Source organism: Felis catus, chromosome D3, assembly GCF_018350175.1.
Source record: "Felis catus isolate Fca126 chromosome D3, F.catus_Fca126_mat1.0, whole genome shotgun sequence".
Lineage (NCBI taxonomy): Eukaryota > Metazoa > Chordata > Mammalia > Carnivora > Felidae > Felis > Felis catus.
Window position 1 is genome coordinate 89,329,569 of NC_058379.1, and position 18,245 is coordinate 89,347,813.

Below are 18,245 nucleotides of genomic sequence, written 5' to 3' on the forward strand. Positions count from 1 at the left end.
ACAATAATAGTTGGGGACTTCAATACTCTATTTTCACTAATGTATAGGATGAGCCAGGAGGTAATCAGCAAGGACACAAAAGACTTAAACAACACTACTTACAAACTGGACCCAACAGACATCTGTTAACATTCCAACTTACAAGATACGAACACACATTCTTTTAAAGAGTGCATGGAATATTCTCCAGGGTAAATTGTAATTTAGGCCATAGACTAAGCCTCAATAAATTTAAAAGAATTGAAATTGGACAAAGTATATTCTCTGATTACACTTGTGTAAAATTAGGAATTAACAACAGAAAAAATAGAAAATTTATAAATATGTGGAAATTAAGCAACATATCACTAAGTAACCAATGGATCAAGAAGAAATCATATGGGAAACTTAAAAAATACTTTGAGGAGTGCCTGGGTGGTTCAGTCAGTTAAGCATCCGACTTTGGCTCAGGTCACAATCTCATGGTTTGTGGATTTGAGCCCCGCATCAGGCTCTGTGCTGACAGCTTGAAGCCTGGAGCCTGCTTTGGATTCTGTCTCCCTCTCTCTCTGCCCCTCCCCTGCTCGTACTCTGTCTCTCTCTCTCTCTCTCTCTCTCTCTCTCTCTCTCTCTCTCAAGAATAAATAAACATTAAAAATTTTTTAAATACTTTGATGAATTAAAATTAAGACACAGCATACTAAAATGTAGAGGATGTAGCTAAAGCATTGCCTAGAGGGCAATTTATAGCAGTAAAAAATATACTAAATGTCAAAAAAGATCTCAAGTCTACAACCTAACATTCCACCTTGAGACATGGGGAAAAAAATGAGCAAATCAAATCCAAAATAAGAAAAAGGAAAGGGGGGAAAATGGGATTAGAGTGAAATCAGTGAAAGAGAATAGAAAAACAATTGAGATGGACAAAACCAAAAGTTGGTTCTCCAAAAGCATCGACAAAATTGACATCTTTCACTAGACTAACCAGGAAAAATAGAGAAAACTTAATTTACTAAAATTAAATGAAGGAGGCACTATGACTGTCAACTCAAAAAAGAATTATAAAGAAAGTCTATGAATGACTGTATAATGACCTATTTATATAATTTAGGTAAAATGGATGAATTCCCCAAAAAAGCACAAACTACTGAAACTTACTCAAGAAGACATAGAAAATCTGAATACCTCTAAAATCATAAAGGAAAATATGGGTGAGCATGGGTTTGGTGGTATCTTAGTCTATTTTGGTTGCTGTGACAAAATATCACAGACTGGGTAGTTTGTAAACAAAAATTTATTGCTTATAGTTCTGGAGGCTGGAAGTTTTTGGATCAGGGTGCCTGCATGGCCAGGAGAAGTTCCTCTTCCAAGCTGTAAGTTGGAACTTCTCTAATAAGGGCACTAATCCCCTTCATGAGGGCTCCACGCTTATGACTTACTAAGCACCTACCAAAGCCCTCACCTCCTAATACCATAATTTGGGGGGTTAGGAACTCAACATATGAATTTGGGGGTGGGGGGAGATAGATTCAAACAATAGCAAGTGATGAGTTTTTAGACATGACATCAAAAGCCCAATCCAAAAAAAATATATTGGTAAGTTGGAATTTATTAAAATTTAAAACTCCTCCTCCTGTTAAAACATAAGCCATAGTTTGGGATACAATGTTCTCAAAACACATATATAATAAAGGACTTGGATCCAAAATACACAAAAATTCTTTAAAATCCAACAATAAGAAAACAACAGCCAAATTAAAAAGTGGGCAAAAGATCTGAACAGACAGTTGACACTGGCAAATGTACAGAGGGACTCTCATCCATGCTGTTGGAAGTTCAAAATGGTGCAGGCACTTTGGAAAGCAGTTTGTCAGTTTCTTACAAAACTACACATACTCCTACCATACAATCAACAGTCTCACTCCTAGATACTCGCCCAACTGATTTGAAAACCTGTGTCCACACAAAACCTGCCTGTGAATATTTATAGCAGCTTTATTCATAATAATCAAAAACTGCAAACAACCCAAATGTCCACCAGGTGATTAAAGGATACACAAAATGTGTTTACCCATACAATCAAATGCTACTCAACAACAAAAAGGCATTAAGTACTGATATATACTAAGCATTTATCTTGAGTAAAGAAACTGGATACCAAAGAAGTACATGATTTCATTTAAAGGAAGTTCTAGAAGAGGCAAAACTGATCTCCAGTGTTATGAATTATATCACCAATGGCCTGGAGAGGGGGTTAAAGGATTCTTGTAAAGGATCCCAAAGAACTCTTTGGAGGGCCAGAGTTGTTCTACGTCCTGACTGGGGTGGTGGTACATGACTGCCCATATTCTCAAACCTCATCCAGTTGTACACTTAAAAATGAAAACATTTTATTTTGTGGAAGTTGAAGAGAAAAACTTTATAAAAAAATAAGAACCCCACGTTGATGAAGAATCAATAATCCTCATTTTAAATTCTCTTTCAGTATCTGAAAATCTGTGCTCTTAATTGTTAATTTGCCCCCTATGTGGCCATTTGTTGTGGGGGATATGATCACCCCATATCTCCTTGGAATAGTAAAAATACATGGAAAATTTCAGTCTTAACTAAATATCTCAATGGGCCAGACAGATAACCCCATTCTCCTCTTCACAAATTAATCCTGGTAGGTACTAGGAAGATCCTTTATTGCTTCTTTGAAGTAATTTATACTTCTTTACTTTTTTGATTGCAGCCTTCATTTTTGCATAACTTTCCACTCCATATAACTCATGATTCCTTTGATACTGGTAGTGGCTACAATTTTCCCAGTGTTAGCTTTGTTTGACTATCTAAGCAATAAAATCTGAAAATAATTCACTAAAAACCTATTTGCATTGTCAGCTACATAATCCTCCCTTATTGGCTGTGTGGCTCTAGATATTTGGAAGAATCCATACCTTTATGATTATTTCTTTACCCTCCAAATTAAGTCATCACGTAAATCCAGCCATCATTGTCTGTTACCTAGAATGTAACAGATGGTCTCCTGCTTTTCTGTCTGTGCCCCCGTAAACTCTCAGGCAACTTTCTCCCTGGCATGTGACCTCACTGTCACCTAATCAGAAACAGATAGTCAATACTGAATCCCTTTGAAAGTCATTTTTTTCAGGGTAATTTTTTTTTAGTTCTTGCTTCTATAAGATAATCATTTAAGAACATTTTGTCACTCCCCTAAAGACATTTAATGTATTTTTGCAAACACAAAACAAAACCAAAAAAAAAAACAACCTAAATGGGCAGTAAAAACAAACTGTCACAGAAGGGTATTTAATGGCATGGAAAGACATTCACAACATACTCTTAAAAATAGAAGTTGCCAAATAAATGTCCTGTATGATAAAAAAAAAAGACATTTAATGTATAGTCAGTACACATATATAGTCCATACACACGTGATGCAAGCCAGATATGTAATAGTAACTTTTCTAGTAGCGACAGTATAAAAGTAAAAAATAAACAAGTAAAATTAATTTCAGTAACACATTTTCTTTACCCTCATGTATTCAAAGTATTCTCATTCAACATGCAACCAATTAAAAATTATCAGTAAGATATTTTACACTCTTTTTTTCACCATAAGTCTTAGAAATCCAATGTCTACTTTATGCCTGAAGCACATCTCAGTTCAGGCTAGCCATATTCCAGGTGCCCCTAACACCATGGGGCTGTTCTCACAAACAGCAGTGCTGTGGTGATGGGTTTCTTCGGATAGATAAAAATGTGGCTTCAGAAGCAATTGAGTCTGTAGTGCCCAGCCAGGTCAGGTAGAGTCTGCACGGTGAAAATCAGCACATTTCCCTTTGCTTAGATCCAATTCTTTTAGTTATGGAAAACTGGAAACTTTTTCGTAAACACCGTCTTAGAAGTAGGTAAAGATCTAGGATTTTTTAAAACCCAAATTTTAGATGCACACATCTGCTTATGTTTCTAGGGCAGAGGTCTGAAAAATGGAAGGAAATGTTCTGACACAAGTCAGGGGGAGAAGAAGAAGACAGGATGGAAAGTAGGAGGCGGAGCCTGGCTGCTTACATATGTCATGACAATGTGTGGTCTTTTTCACCTTCTGGTCTAATGTATACCTTTGAGTTGCATTAACTCTAGCGCTCTGGGCCATGCAAGGGGTGAATGATAATCTTACAAAGAGACAGTCTGCATGATGTATGTCTTATAAAAATGCAAATAAGCAGGGTGACCTCAAAGCTTTGATGAACTGTCGCTCTTGATGTCTGTGTATAGACATTTATTTTGGACCGAAGGATTCTGAAATCCTCCTGCTGATCAAGGGCCTCCTTCCTACTGCTTTTAGGACAGCTGTTAGGAGCCCTAGTATTCACTGATGAGGACCAAAACCAAAAGGTCACTGCCAGGAGACCCAGCTGGTCTAGAAAGCCACCTGGCACAAACAGTGGATGTCAGGACTCTGCTCACAAGAGAGCTTAGGGTGAAAAGTAGGCAGAGGAAGGCCAGAATACTTGGCTACACTGACTGAACTCAGATAAAGCCCAACTCTGATAGAAAATTCTGGAAATTCTGTTATCTCAAGGTCAGTATTACCATTAACATTCCTTTTTTTCCCTTACTTTCTTACCGGTTTCTCAGTTTCTAGAGCATGATTTACCAGGACCATTTTATAGCCAGACCTTTTGGTTAAATACTTTTGATAAGCGCCTACCTATAATAGTCTAGAACATTGGTAAGTCCATGCCAATATTGCAATCTATAATTTTATATCAATTAAACATTCTATAAACATGCGTTTATACCACAGTCACAAAAATGGTCAAGATAGGAGATCTCATTCAGGCAGATACATAAAGTTCTCATATATCTACTGGACTTGGTCAATAGGACTAACCTTCCTAGCTGCTGTGATATTGGTGAGCTTTCTTAAACCTTACCTGGCCCCGTCTTCTCAACACAGTTACTGAGTTAGCAATAAACTAATTTCACCTACATTTGTCCTAGACACATTTTCAATTGACACTCTCAGCTGCCAATTCTATGTACCTCCTTCCTGGACTCAAAAATGGTCGGCCCATCTAAAATACTATTTTCCCAAGTTATACATATGCCTTCCAATAAAGTTCAACTCATTATAGAACTAGACTACCTTCTGTATTCCCTGATTAATGAAATGGAGGGGTGGTGGTGAAGAAGGAGGAAGGCGTTAGGAAGGAGTATCTTCACCTCCCTGACAGCAGTGGGGACTTGCCGGCTACAAAGGCAGACCTAAGAATTTGGGAATTCACTTCAAGTAAATTGCCTCAAGGTCTCGGATTCTAGACGATGTAGAAAAGATGAAATGACCACTTTGCCAATCACCTCTTCTGTATCTCCACTTGAAATGTTAATGATGCAAGAGCTGAATCCCCGCATTCAACAAGGAAAATGCACCCCATCGTGAACACCTGCCAAACATTTCTCCTTCCCACACACACTACTCAGGTAAAAGGAAGAGCCTTCATTTTTCCTTCAGGAAATGCGACCAGATCCAGGAGCTTCTTACCCTCAGTTTCAACCACCAGGTCCGAACACCCTTCCCCTATTATGACCACAGCTATGGTTTGCCATTTTAGTGAAGCTCTCCTTTTAGGTCACTGAAGGGATGGCATTCTGAAGCCAATCTTGCCTTCGTGCAGTGGAGCCAGGTGGCTCACATCACCGCATGTTCTCCTGAGCACCGTTAAGCAAGCGCAGCACAACCCTCCCACTGAGCACCGTTAAGCAAGCGCAGCACAACCCTCTCACTCAGCACCGTTAAGCAAGCGCAGCACAACCTTCCCACTGAGGTTACCTTTGTAGCGTGTTAAAGGTCACCCCGTCATTTCCACAGGAAGAGCAAAACAGCTCAGAGCCTTGTCCCCTGGCATTGCCTTTGCTTCCAAGAAGAAATTAGATGTGCAGGAAAAATTCAATGGCGATAGCAGAGAGGGAAAGGAACCCCAGACACGCTCCAGAGGACATGAGAGCTGCTCACTGACATCTATCCAGCCAGACCCGTGCTATCCCAAACCAGCAGGATTTGTGGATAGTAGGATAGATAAACACATTATTAGAGCCATAAACATAAGGTAGTTCAGTCCTTGAACTGGTCAAAGCATTGGAAGATGTATGACCGTGCCTTGCTTGTTTTGTGAGCATACAGTTGTTTTCATCTCTTTCTGGGGGCGTGCCTGCTGTCTGCTAATCAGCGGCCCTTCCAGTAGATGAAGACAAGACAGTACACATGCCCAGAGTGCAGTAAGATGGGTAAATCTTTCACAAGTGACAGTGAATCCTCAGAAAAACCAACTTCTTATTTTTCCCCTTTTGCAGACTAGGAAACAGAACCTTGGAGAGGCCAGCCTACTACTCAGAAGCACCCACTTGGGCTCAGATTTGCATCCAAGCAGTCTGGCTCTGGAGTTTAGATATACATGAAGTGACTTTACTATCAGTTTTTCCCTGGGACCTCACCACGGAGAGAAGATCTGGAAACAGACAGAACTACACTTAGTGAGCAGCTGGGACCTGGGCCCTGCAGCAGGGTGGTCTGTTCCCACAGATGGCAATTGTAGGATGGGAGGGGTCCCTGCCCCACAAAGGTCCCGGAGAGATACTCCCTCATCCATGTCCTCTCTCCACAAAGCAGCACAAACTCCTCTGTGAATTTTGAAACTGTTCACACCAGCACATGCTTCTAATCCCTCTCTCTCTCCCGTCTGCCTATAGGAGATAGTCCTGAAACCCACATATTTATTCCATATTACCCTTTAGCAACTTGAACTTTGCTCTGCTGTTTAGCTAACTTTCCTTGTAACTAATTCTGAAAAGTGGAGGCAATAAATAGATGCTTGTTTACTTTGTAACATTCCAAGGTGTATTCATAATCAATTATTCACCCAATACTTAAAGAGCTTTGAGAGATGCTGGAGAAAATTCTGATTACACAAAACCTGGTGTTAATAGCAAATTATTTATTTACACGCTGTTTTGTAATACTTTTTTAGACCATGATTGCTTCCCACTAAAGTTTTTCTGAAATTTTTTTTTTTTGTATCCTAGGCAAATATTAACAGTAACTTCAAATCAACCTCTCCCCCTCTCTTTCTCTACACACACACACACACACACACACACACACACACACACGTGCGCATACATTTTCAAGCTACTCTTCAGCTGTGCAGAAGTAACATGACTATTTTTTCAATTTTTTTAATGTTTATGTATTCTTGAGAGAGACAGAGTGTGAGCTGGGGAGGGGCAGAGAGAGAGGGGGACACGGAATCCCAAGCAGTCTCCAGGCTCTGAGCTGTCAGCACAGAGCCTGACGTGGGGCTCGAACTCATGAACCACGAGATCATGACCTGAGCTGAAGTCAGACACTCAACTGACTAAGCCACCCAGGTGCCCCTAACATGACTATTTTTGTTTGCTGCACAAGTAAAGGTAAAACATCCTCACCATTCCTACAAATATTGGTAATATGCTAATGTGCATAAAATCAGAGTTAAGCTCTTTCCCCAGAATCCTACTCTTTAGGGAGGGCAGGGAGAAAGGGGCACAGGAGAGATCAGAATGTGTCTGTCCCTAAGAATACACACACCCCCTTGGTGCAGTGGGAGGCACACAGAGTGAGGATGCCCCTTACCAAGCTCTGTGTGCCAGGACCTGTGCACAAACTGAGGACGCCTGTACTGAGCCTAGCTCCAGGAACTGGGCATCTGACACAGCCTGAACAATTAAACTGAGTTTTGGGGTGCTTGGGTGGCTCAGTCGGTTGAGTGCCCGACTCTTGATTTTGGCTCAGGCCATGATCCCAGGGTGGTAGGATTGAGTCCCACTTTAGTCTCCACGCTGAGTGTGGAGACTGCTTGAAGTTCTCTCTCTCTGTCCCTCTGCCCCTTTCCCCCATTCACATTCTCTCTCTCTAAAAGAAATAATAATAAAAACTTAAACTGAGTTTCATGATCCTGCACATGACCAGGTCTCTACTCTTTGCCCTTTATTAAGGGAAAAATGATATGCAATGATCATTTGATCATGTCAACTTCAGTATTTGAAGTACTTATGTAGACAAAGTTTGTCTTATATATTCACATTCTAAATGTATGCTATTTGTGGATTCAAAAATATAATCACATTATCGCAATTTTTGCCAAGTTTTTGCAGACTGGTGACCTGTTGGTCTTTCTCTGTTTTTCGTACGTGTTTGTTTAGCCAGCACCTCAGGTGGTTGTTTTTAAATTAATTTAATTTGCATGCTCTTAGGCAAATTATGCATTTGGTAGTCTGTGGCTGTCCTCACTGGGCCCTGTGGCCCGATAGGGAATGTTGATGGCCAAGAATTTAGGTTCCAATTTATGTCCTTACCAAACCCCTACAGATACAGGAAACTGTGGCCCCATCTAGTTATAAGAACATCTCTTCAACAAATCATAGATCCTGAGGAATGTTTCATTTATGCCATTGTAATCCATTTTTCACCATTTACACCTTCAAAACTCTAATGCAATTTCTAAGTCTATAAATCTTACTTAGCAAAAATTATACTTTTAAGGATTCTAGGATTTAATTCCAGGACTTAAATTTAAAAACCGGTAGAAGTAGATTATTATTTAGAAATGTATAATGAAGCTTAATGTTCATATTAAAATCTTCTTTAATAGAAATGAGTCATTAGGTATTTTAGGAATTATAACAAAAAATACATTAACCAATTTAGAATTTTCTTCATTGTTTTGCCCATTTTGGATGTTTAGACTTATAACTGTTCTATTTTCTTTGCCTCTGTTTAAAGTCACCAATTCAACCAATGTTCATCTACAGAGAATGCAAATTATAAGAGAATATTAAACACTTATTAATAAGATCGTAACACTCCTGAAATTATACCATTTTATATTATAATTATTTAAAGTAGGCAGACTTTGCTTCCCTTTTCACCTGAGAGTGAAAAATGTCTGCCTCCCATATGTATTTTAATCCCAAAAGGGAAGGTTGGGTCCCCAACAGCAAGACTGAACGTCCAGCTGGATTCTGGCTGAGCACTCTGGTTTACATCAAATTAACTAATTAACGTCAACAAAATCTAATTCGGTTGTGAGCTCCCAGAAGACGGTGGCAGTAGATTGCAGCCACTGAAGCCAGAGTCAGAAAAGTAAGACAGGCCAGGGGATGGAGAAGAGAAGAAACACCGGTGTGAGGGGTGTTGGGCAGAGATTAGTAAAAACCAGAGCCTGGAGTGCTGAACAGGCCGAGCCACGTGCAAGGGAAGGGAGGCCACAATCAACCTGGCCAGTAACAAGCACTTCCGGAACAATACCATGCGTCTTTTAGGTGCCAGAGACTCAGCAGTGCTTTTAAGCCTTTTCCAGTTAAAACCAATCAGCTCTTAAATAAAAGGGGGACACGTGATCCGGCAGCAGTGAAAAGCCAGCCCTCCAGAGATGAGGTGTCACAAGATCTAAAGGTAAAGCACAGTGAGTGACCAAATTCCTGCCCAACGATCCAAGTGCAAGTTAGGCTCAAGACCCAGGAAGACGTGATTTAATCAGAACACGTGCCCACACGAAATCAGGGGTCACTTATCCCGGAAAGGGGCAGAGAGGGTTGCTAAAGCGTCTTCTCTGGGGTCCAGGGACTTCACAGGTCCACGTTGCTGCTGGCTGGGAGAGGCATCTCCACCCACAGGGTCTAGTTGACCTCAGAACAAGGCTAGCGTGGGGCAGGAAGACCTTGGTAGCAGCTCTCACAAAGTAGGGGTAAGAAGAAAAGAGAAGAAAAGAAAGACACAACCAAACTATATACACAGGAAATTTGTCAACAGGGTAAAGGGAAAGGTGTCCCATTTACCTGAAAGGTCAAGACTTATTGTTAGAAGTGATCCATGGTGCCAAAGCTTTCCTCTGAGGACAGCTGTCTTGGAAAGCATCCCAAACAACCAAGCTTGAACTGTGAGCCAGTGAGGTGCAGGGGTTTAAATAAGGTTGAGTCTTTACTTATTCTGCAATCAAGAAGTCAAGGAAGCCTCGTGGGAAAGGATGCTAAACAGAGTTTAGAAGAACAAATGACTCCTCACCTATGTCAGAAGGTATTAGCGCTCATGCTGGCTCTCCCTGTTTCATTTCCTGGCGTAGAATGTTCCGGAGAGATGCTTGGAGCCCAGACACAGAGTGAGGCTTCCCTGCAGTGCAGTTCACATGGTGCACCTGTACACATTGGTGGCGGGGCAGCCAAAGACCCGCCAACCTCAGGAACTCAGGACACACTTCATGTTGGCAGGTGGAGAAACTCCGAGATCTGCTTAGCCTGTAAGGATCATACCACCATTTACAATCTGCCGGGCAGGGGAAACGCAGCCTCTGAAGGGCACACTTGGGGCTCACTTAGACAAGGGACTCACTAAGTGAATTGTCTCACAAACACCTAAACATTCTTCCCATGGCTTTTAAGGGACTAAAACTCTGAAGGACCTTCGACCTGTGTGATTTAGATACCACAGACCTCCTCTATTTTGTTGGAACTGTGGATAAAATAGAATTCGGGGCGCAGACATTTCTAGCATCTTCAAAAATTCAAGTTAATACGGAAAACGCACTTGTGGGGGCAGCCAGTGGCATTCATCTGACAACGGCACACGTTTTTCTACATAAATATCTTTATCAAAACAACTTGCCAAGAAACTTTTTTCCCCTTTCCTTTCTCATAAGTTTTGATGTCCAACCTGTCTTTTCATGTTTTCATCTGAAACAAAACAAAACAAAACAAAACAAAACAAAACAAAACAAAACACTGCAGTATACTAAAGATGTGGGCATACACACTGTCTGCTTTTGACCATGCGACACAGCCAGCAAATCAGACTTGCTCCAACTCATCATTTCACAGTGTTGGTCTCCCGGCACCATGCCTGCAACATGACACAGCAGTGGCTGTGCCTTAACCTACTGGAGCCATTCTCGAAAGACGCCTCGGATGCCTTCCCTGATTTCAACCTCACCGTGCTTTTTTGATGATACGCTCACTGCCATATGGCGTAAACTAGTCAGTGTTTTCCAACAAATGAACAATAATATTCCACTGGGTTGGGTCTTAGGAGGGACTTGAGTTTTTACTTTTTCAAATTGCACCCCAAATCTTCAAAGAAACAGTATATTTCATTCATCGAACGCATATTTACCGATCACCTGCTCTAAGCAGCAATGATACAGCTCTGAAGAAACAGAGGTTTGTGGGTTATTGAACCTAAATCCTGGGGGGGAGAAGCATACCATAAACATGTAAACAATAAGACAGGTGTTCCGAAACAGTACATGACAGCGTGTACCATTGGTGGGGATGGGAGGATTCAGCGAGGATACCAGGAATGCCTCTGTCTGTGGGCAGCATTGGAGCCAAGACCAGAACTAAAGGAAACAACCGTGGGAAATCATGCAGAGCATGACTGTGAACAGAGCAGCCAGGAGGAAAGGGGAAGTGTGAAAAGGTTTGGAAAAGTCAGGGAACAGGGTGAAGAAGGTGTGGCTTGAACACACTGAGCACAGGGAATCATAAAATGAGGTAAAACTAGAGACCAAAGGTTGTAAAACCATAAAGACTTTGGGTTATTTTTGCTTGGGGTTATTGGAGAATTTGAAAAAGAGAGATTTCCTTATTACAATATCAAATGCTCACATAGATGCTGTTCTAAGGACCTTCATATGGTTTTATCTTTCTTCAGAATAATTATCACTCTTTGGAATTACAGCAGATCTTTATTTATTTCCTTGATCATTTCCTGCATCAGTAAGCAAACGCCATTAAAGCCAATGTTTTGTCTATCTAGACCACGGCTTCATCAACAATGTCCATATCAGTGCTTGCCACATAGTTAGACGTTCAGTAAACATTTCAGGAAAGCAATAAATAAAGGGATAAAGACCTGAGAAGGGACAGTTAGGAGGTGAAACTCCTGTCTGTTGTGAGTCCATCGAGCATGAGGTATTTTCTCAAAGAGGTACGTGAGATGTCAGGTGAACAGCTTGCTGTACAAGGTCCTGAGAAATCGGGACCAGAGAAATAAATTTGGAGTGATTCACATACAGACAGCCATAGGACTTACTGAGATAGTTCAAACAATGGAAAAAAATAATTCTGGTAATAATAACAATAATAGTATTATTTATCAAGTGCTTGTGACATGTCAGACACTTGGCTAGCAAGGCAAAACTCTTCTCTTGGCTTGGACCGGAGCTCACTTCTCATTTTGCTTTTTATTCCTTAAACCACACCTTGCAAGCACTAAAGGATCAACCTTTTAAAAATAATTGGCATGGAAAACTTCCAAAACAATTAGCTCCATCCTAAAGGAAATGAAAGCTTTGACTCCTTCAGAGCATAGAAAGAACTCTACCTTTTAATGTCATAGTAAGTAAAATAATGAGCCTGAGTGTGCCTTCGAGCAAAAATGGACACCAGCAGAATGCATTCAACACTGTCCCATTCTGGTTCGGAGGCCACCATGATGCATTACATGAAAATTCGGCTTCACGAAGATTTATCATGCCCTTTGTCCCCCCTCAATGCTCTTCCGTTCATATATGAAGACCTAGGTGAAAGTCTTCTCCTGTGAGTTATATATTTTTGTCTTTCCCTTCTGAGTACAAAACAATTTTACTGCTATTTCCCACAATTCTGAGAAGGAGGAACACGGAAACAATTCTGATAAACTTGGGGAAGTACTTGATCAATGCCCAAGGCTGTTCAATAAATGAAGGGAATTAAGAAATTAAAAACTCTCTCTATATGCTCTTTACAACTGTACTGCTGGTTTTTACAAGAATCCAGTAAGCTATATAAACTTTATACTCGTTTATTACTACTCAATACTGTTTCACAGACACCCACACTCAAGTGAGTCATCTACAGAAAGAGAAATCACCAGAGAGGGAACCAGAAATATTGCATCCTGTTTATGTAATTCTTCTCCTTCGGTTAGTTGTACAGTAGACCAAAGAGTATCCCTATGCCCATCCCTGGTTCTGGAAGGCTCTGGTATCTGGGACTCTTCTGGACAGAATCCAGGTATTTAAGAGTTAATGGCATTTTGCCCAGTATTAGCTACACTGGATTTCTTTTTCTTTCTTTCTTTAAATTTTTTTTTAGTGTTTATTTATTTTTGAGAGAGATGGAGTGTGAGCAGGGGAGGGACAGAGAGAGAGGGAAACACAGAATCCAAAGCAGGCTCCAGGCTCTGAGCTGTCAGCACAGAGCCGGACGTGGGGCTCAAACTCAAAACTGTGAGATCATGGGGCGCCTGGGTGGCTCAGTCGGTTAAGCGGCCGACTTCGGCTCAGGTCATGATCTCTCGGTCTGTGAGTTCGAGCCCGGCGTCGGGCTCTGTGCTGACAGCTCAGAGCCTGGAGCCCGCTTCTGTTTCTGTGTCTCCCTCTCTCTCTGCCCCTCCCCCGTTCACACTCTGTCTCTCTCTGCCTTTCAAAAATGAATACATGTTTAAAAAAAATTAAAAAAGAAAAGAAAAAAAAAAAAACTGTGAGATCATGACCAGAGATGAAGTCAGACACTACTTAACCAACTAAACCACCCAAGTGCCCCTAGATTTCTTTTTTAACATATAGAGCCCCTCTGGTTTGCCTGCACTGTCCCAGTTTATAACACCTGTACCAGAACAAGTATGATTAGTGTCCTTTATGCTCAAAATTGACCCTAAGTAGGCAATAAATTATATGACTGTATAACCGTGTGGGGTTCATTCACGGTCCTTCCAGAGGGAGCACATTTTATCCCCATGCTCACTAAGCAGACCTCCTCGGTCCCTGCAAGGGAACTCCCTTCCCTCCCAGACTCCAAACACTTGAATGTCTGTCATGGGCTTTTCTTTAGGGATGGAAACAATTTTATTTCTCTAATAATGTGAAAAGTACATATTTCCCTTGGTTCAAAAGAACCTTTCACTTAACTGCATTTCTTGAAAGGTCACATTCCCCGCATATCCCCTTGAACATCTCTGTTAGGAGCAACTCGTTTACGTAATCTTAGCGGATTTGGAGCTTATAGATGGGATCTCTGTTGCCCTTCATTGCTTCTTCCTTCAATAAACGCACACATACCCGGTTCTTCATAAGGTAGGTTTTGTTTTCCAGACCAGTGGTTAGGATCCACAGCCTAAGAATTGAATTGAAACATATCTGGATGCTTATTAGATCTCAACCAGAGGGTCAAGACAATATCAAGCCAGCATTATGTCCTTCCTTGGAGGATGCTGTTGACAATCAGCTGTGACATGCCTGTTTTTAATGAGGTTCTCTGTCTGCAAGACCACAGAAAGAAGGAAACTTCTCTCCACACTGCGCTCAGGATGTGCTGTCCCACTTAGCAGTGGTTAGAATGACAACTGAGTTTTTTTTATAATGCCTTTAATTTTTCTTTAAGTTATTCATCATAGCTCTCTTAGATATAGTAGAAAAGCAATAGCAATAACTAGTATTTATATAATGTTCCTATGTGCCAGGCACTGCTCTGGGCGTTATAAACATTCTAGCATGCATACTCACTAACTCCCTGGGTGGTTGGTACCATTATTAACACCAGCTTAGAGACCAGATAGCAGAAGCTGAGGCTGTCACATGAGTTGTGTGCACGCACACAGCGAATCGGTGGCAGAACTGGGACACAAACCCAGGTCACCTACTCCAGGGTGCCATTCAGCCTCCCGGATTCTAGTCCTTGCTTACTTTACTTTGATCTCCCTCCCCGAATATACTTTCATTTTACAGAATAACAATAATAATGACAAGAACAAGAACAACAAAACGTGAAAAGGAGTGCCTTACTTATGCCATTGTCCTCTGGCACAAGACAACATCAGGGCTCCAGGCTGTCACCATCCAGTGGGTTAGAGAAGCCTCTTGTCAGTGTTCAGCATGGGAGCTCTTTTCTTTCAGCTTGAAATTATATGTCTATGAAACTTGCAAACAATCCATGAGCAGTATTTGAGCATCTGCTAGAAAATACCATTATATTGGCTGTAAAAGCTGAAAAAACTGCATCCTTCTGATATCGTTGTGTACTTATCTGACTTTAGAAGAGAGAATCAATGAAACGAAAGGCAGGAAATGGAGTAGGGAAGATCCTCTTGTGGCATTTTCCAAAGACTCTGAAGGGCAAATACTATAAAGGGAGAGGAGAAGTGATATTATTGGATATATCTAATAATAATTGGATATAATTAAATTTTGGAAGTGCTTTGGGTTAGGTCTTCAAGATCTATGGAGGAAAATGGTTTTAATGAAGTTGCTATGAGAAGACCTTGTTATATAAAGTTTTAGGCTAAAGATTGGTTAATTGATTCAAAATCCTTTCATTTAATTATGCTGTAATTAGTATCATGTATAGTGTAAATACATAGATATGTATGAATATAATATATATGAGTATGCATTATATATGGTACATTATATATTCATATATATGAGTATATATTATAGTATTATATATTACATATAATGATATGCAAATATGTTTATGGTATACATATATATACTTATACTGTATACTTATTAAAAGGTGTCTGATCACCAATTTCTAATGTAGGGAGGGGGGTCCTCCACACCGATAATTCTTTGTGACACCAGCTGGATGTCCTACAATTTAACTCAATTCTGACACTATCTACCCCAAGATAGCATCCAATCCCACAGGTTAAGGTCTCAGACCTACCAGACTGCCCTCCCAACCCGATTCAGATGCCAGTTGTAAGTTCAGCTATAAAACTAGCTATAAAATTAGAAGTTCCCATGGTCCCCTCCTCTGGTTTGATTAATTTGCTAGAGTGGCTCATGGAACTCAGAGAAATATTCTACTTACTAAATTACCAGTTTACTATAAAAAGATACAACTCAGTGACAGCCAGATGGAGGACATGGGAACTTTCATGCCCTCTTTGGGTGCACCTCTCTTCCAGCACCTTCATGTGCTCACCAAGCCAGGATCTCTCCAAACCGCATTCTTGGAGGCTTCATTAAATGGGCATGATTGATTAAATAATTGGCCTTTGGTGATCAATTCAACTTGCAGTCCCTCTCCCCTCCTTGGGGATCAAGGAGTAGAATTGAAATTTCCAGCCCTCCATTCATGGTTGGTTCCCTTGGTAACCAGCCCCCATCCTTAGGTGCTTTCCAGAACTCACCTCATTAACATAAACCCAGTTGTGGAGGAGAGGAGCTTGTTATAAATAACAAGACACCCATTCACCTTTATGATTCTGGAGAAATTTCTGGAACTGAGGACAAGAGACCAAATACTGTGTCAAAAGATGTTCCCATTGCTCTTGGTCTTTTGGCTTATTTTGGTCATCTGAATGTCCAAATATATATCTTATAAGTCACAATATTACACACACTAATAAAAGTGTATATATTATATATATGTATATATGTGTTTGTGTGTATACTTTTTTTAAATTTTTTAATGTTTTGATTTATTTTTGAGACAGAGAGAGACAGAGCATGAGCAAGGGAGGGGCAGAGAGAGAGGGAAACACAGAATCCAAAGCAGGCTCCAGGCTCTGAGCTGTCAGCACAGAGCCCAACACGGGGCTCGAACTCACAAACCATGAGATCATGACATGAGCCGAAGTCGGTCGCTCAACCGACTGAGCCACCCAGGTACCCCATTTGTATGTATACTTTTATAAATATTAGTGTAAGTGTATAGTTTGTAATAGTATATAAGCCTTTTCTCAAACTTAAAAGATTCATGTCTGTAGAAATGTACAAACCTTTGAAAGGAAGAAAAACAAGCTTCCCTAAAATATATCTCTGGCATATTGATTATTTTAGGCTGATTCTTTTTGAAAGGCTACAGACACAATAGAAGTTGCCTGTTTGTGAGGAAAACTTACATTTATAAGGGAAATCTCTATTTGTAAGGGGGTCTCCTTTTTGTACCAAGAAGAGGAGGATGATTAAATCTCTAGAAACTTTTACCAGTGGGAAGGCAAGGACTTGAATCTGCATAACACCTTGCCCTCCTTTACTGTGTTTTTCTTCCATCACTGGCTGCCCACCCCCCCCCCACCACCACCACCTCCCTGCATCCCTCCACATCTTTCCTTTGTCTTCAGCTGGAGGTGGTATTTAAATTGGTGGCTTGGAGCATTGGGGAAGTTACTCAGTTTTCCTGGGGCTCTCCCATGTATATAGGAGGCATGCATGTTATTAAACTTCTGCCTGTTTTTCTCTTTTTAATCTATCTTTTATTACAGGGGAGGGAGGGTCTCAGCCAAGAAAACTAGAAAAGTAGAGAAAAACTTATTTTTCCTCCTCTATAAATATGAGTGTGTGACTTGGCTTGGTGGAGTGCCTCACTCTGTATCTTTGCCATGCTGTTGTTGGGGGAAAAAATTTCCTCTGCCTTTTAACATCCTTCTAGCTAGACTAAGAATCAAATTGACATGACACAGATTAGCAGGAGAAAATCAAATTTAATGTTCTCCCTACTGGGAATCCACACAGACAAGAAATTCCAAAGGCAACATAAGGCTTGTATGACATCCTGAGCTCAGGAGAGGGTTAGGGGAAACAAAGGGGAGGAAGACCACTAGGAGGAAAGTGAGAGATGTTTGGAAAACTAAGGTTGCCTTGTTATGCAGATAAGTTTCTTAGGTCAAGAGGAATCTCTGTTAATAACTCTATTCCAGGTCCTACTGGCAGTTGAGGGGTAGGTAAAGAACTTTTCCTGAATGTGCTGAATTTTGATTGCCTTTAACTCAAAATAATCTTCATACCAAAATGGCCCATCTTGGGGATGGACTGTCCTTGGACCCTAGGCTGCAAGTACAGCATGGTTCTACCTTCCTTTCACTACTACTTGGTACCACCTCATGACTTCAATAAAACACATTTGTTACAGATGTAACACCACACAGATTCATTCTCGTATTGAAATGAAGATGCCTTTTTCACCCTGATGATGAATAGAAAGTTCCACCAGAAACAACAGAAAATTCATAGGACTGTATGTAAACTTTCAGAGTGAACAGCTCCTTATTTTCATCTTGATCATGGATGTACTATATAATGACAATGACTTGAAAACAGCCATTTAAGACATGGCAAATTCAATTTGCAATAACGTGGATGAAACTAGAGTGTATTATGCTAAGTGAAATAAGTCATTCAGAGAAAGACAAGTATCATATGATTTCACTGATATGTGGCATTTAAGATACAAAACAGATG

The 18,245-nt window shown here is 40.6% G+C and overlaps 1 long non-coding RNA gene across 2 annotated transcripts in view; it reads right to left on the reverse strand.

The window, feature by feature from the left end:
• LOC111557348 overlaps positions 1 to 18,245 on the reverse strand; it is a 194,849-nt gene that overhangs the window by 70,884 nt on the left and 105,720 nt on the right. Inside the window, exons 1-3 of one of the 2 annotated variants that reach the window (XR_006587642.1) lie at positions 14,838 to 15,396; positions 14,115 to 14,169; positions 10,085 to 10,314 (exon numbers count right to left, since the gene is read on the reverse strand). The exons of the other annotated variant lie outside the window; for it this stretch is intronic. This is a non-coding gene — a long non-coding RNA (uncharacterized LOC111557348). Of the gene's footprint in view, positions 1 to 10,084; positions 10,315 to 14,114; positions 14,170 to 14,837; positions 15,397 to 18,245 lie in introns of those variants that run through there. 2 annotated transcript variants of the gene reach the window in all.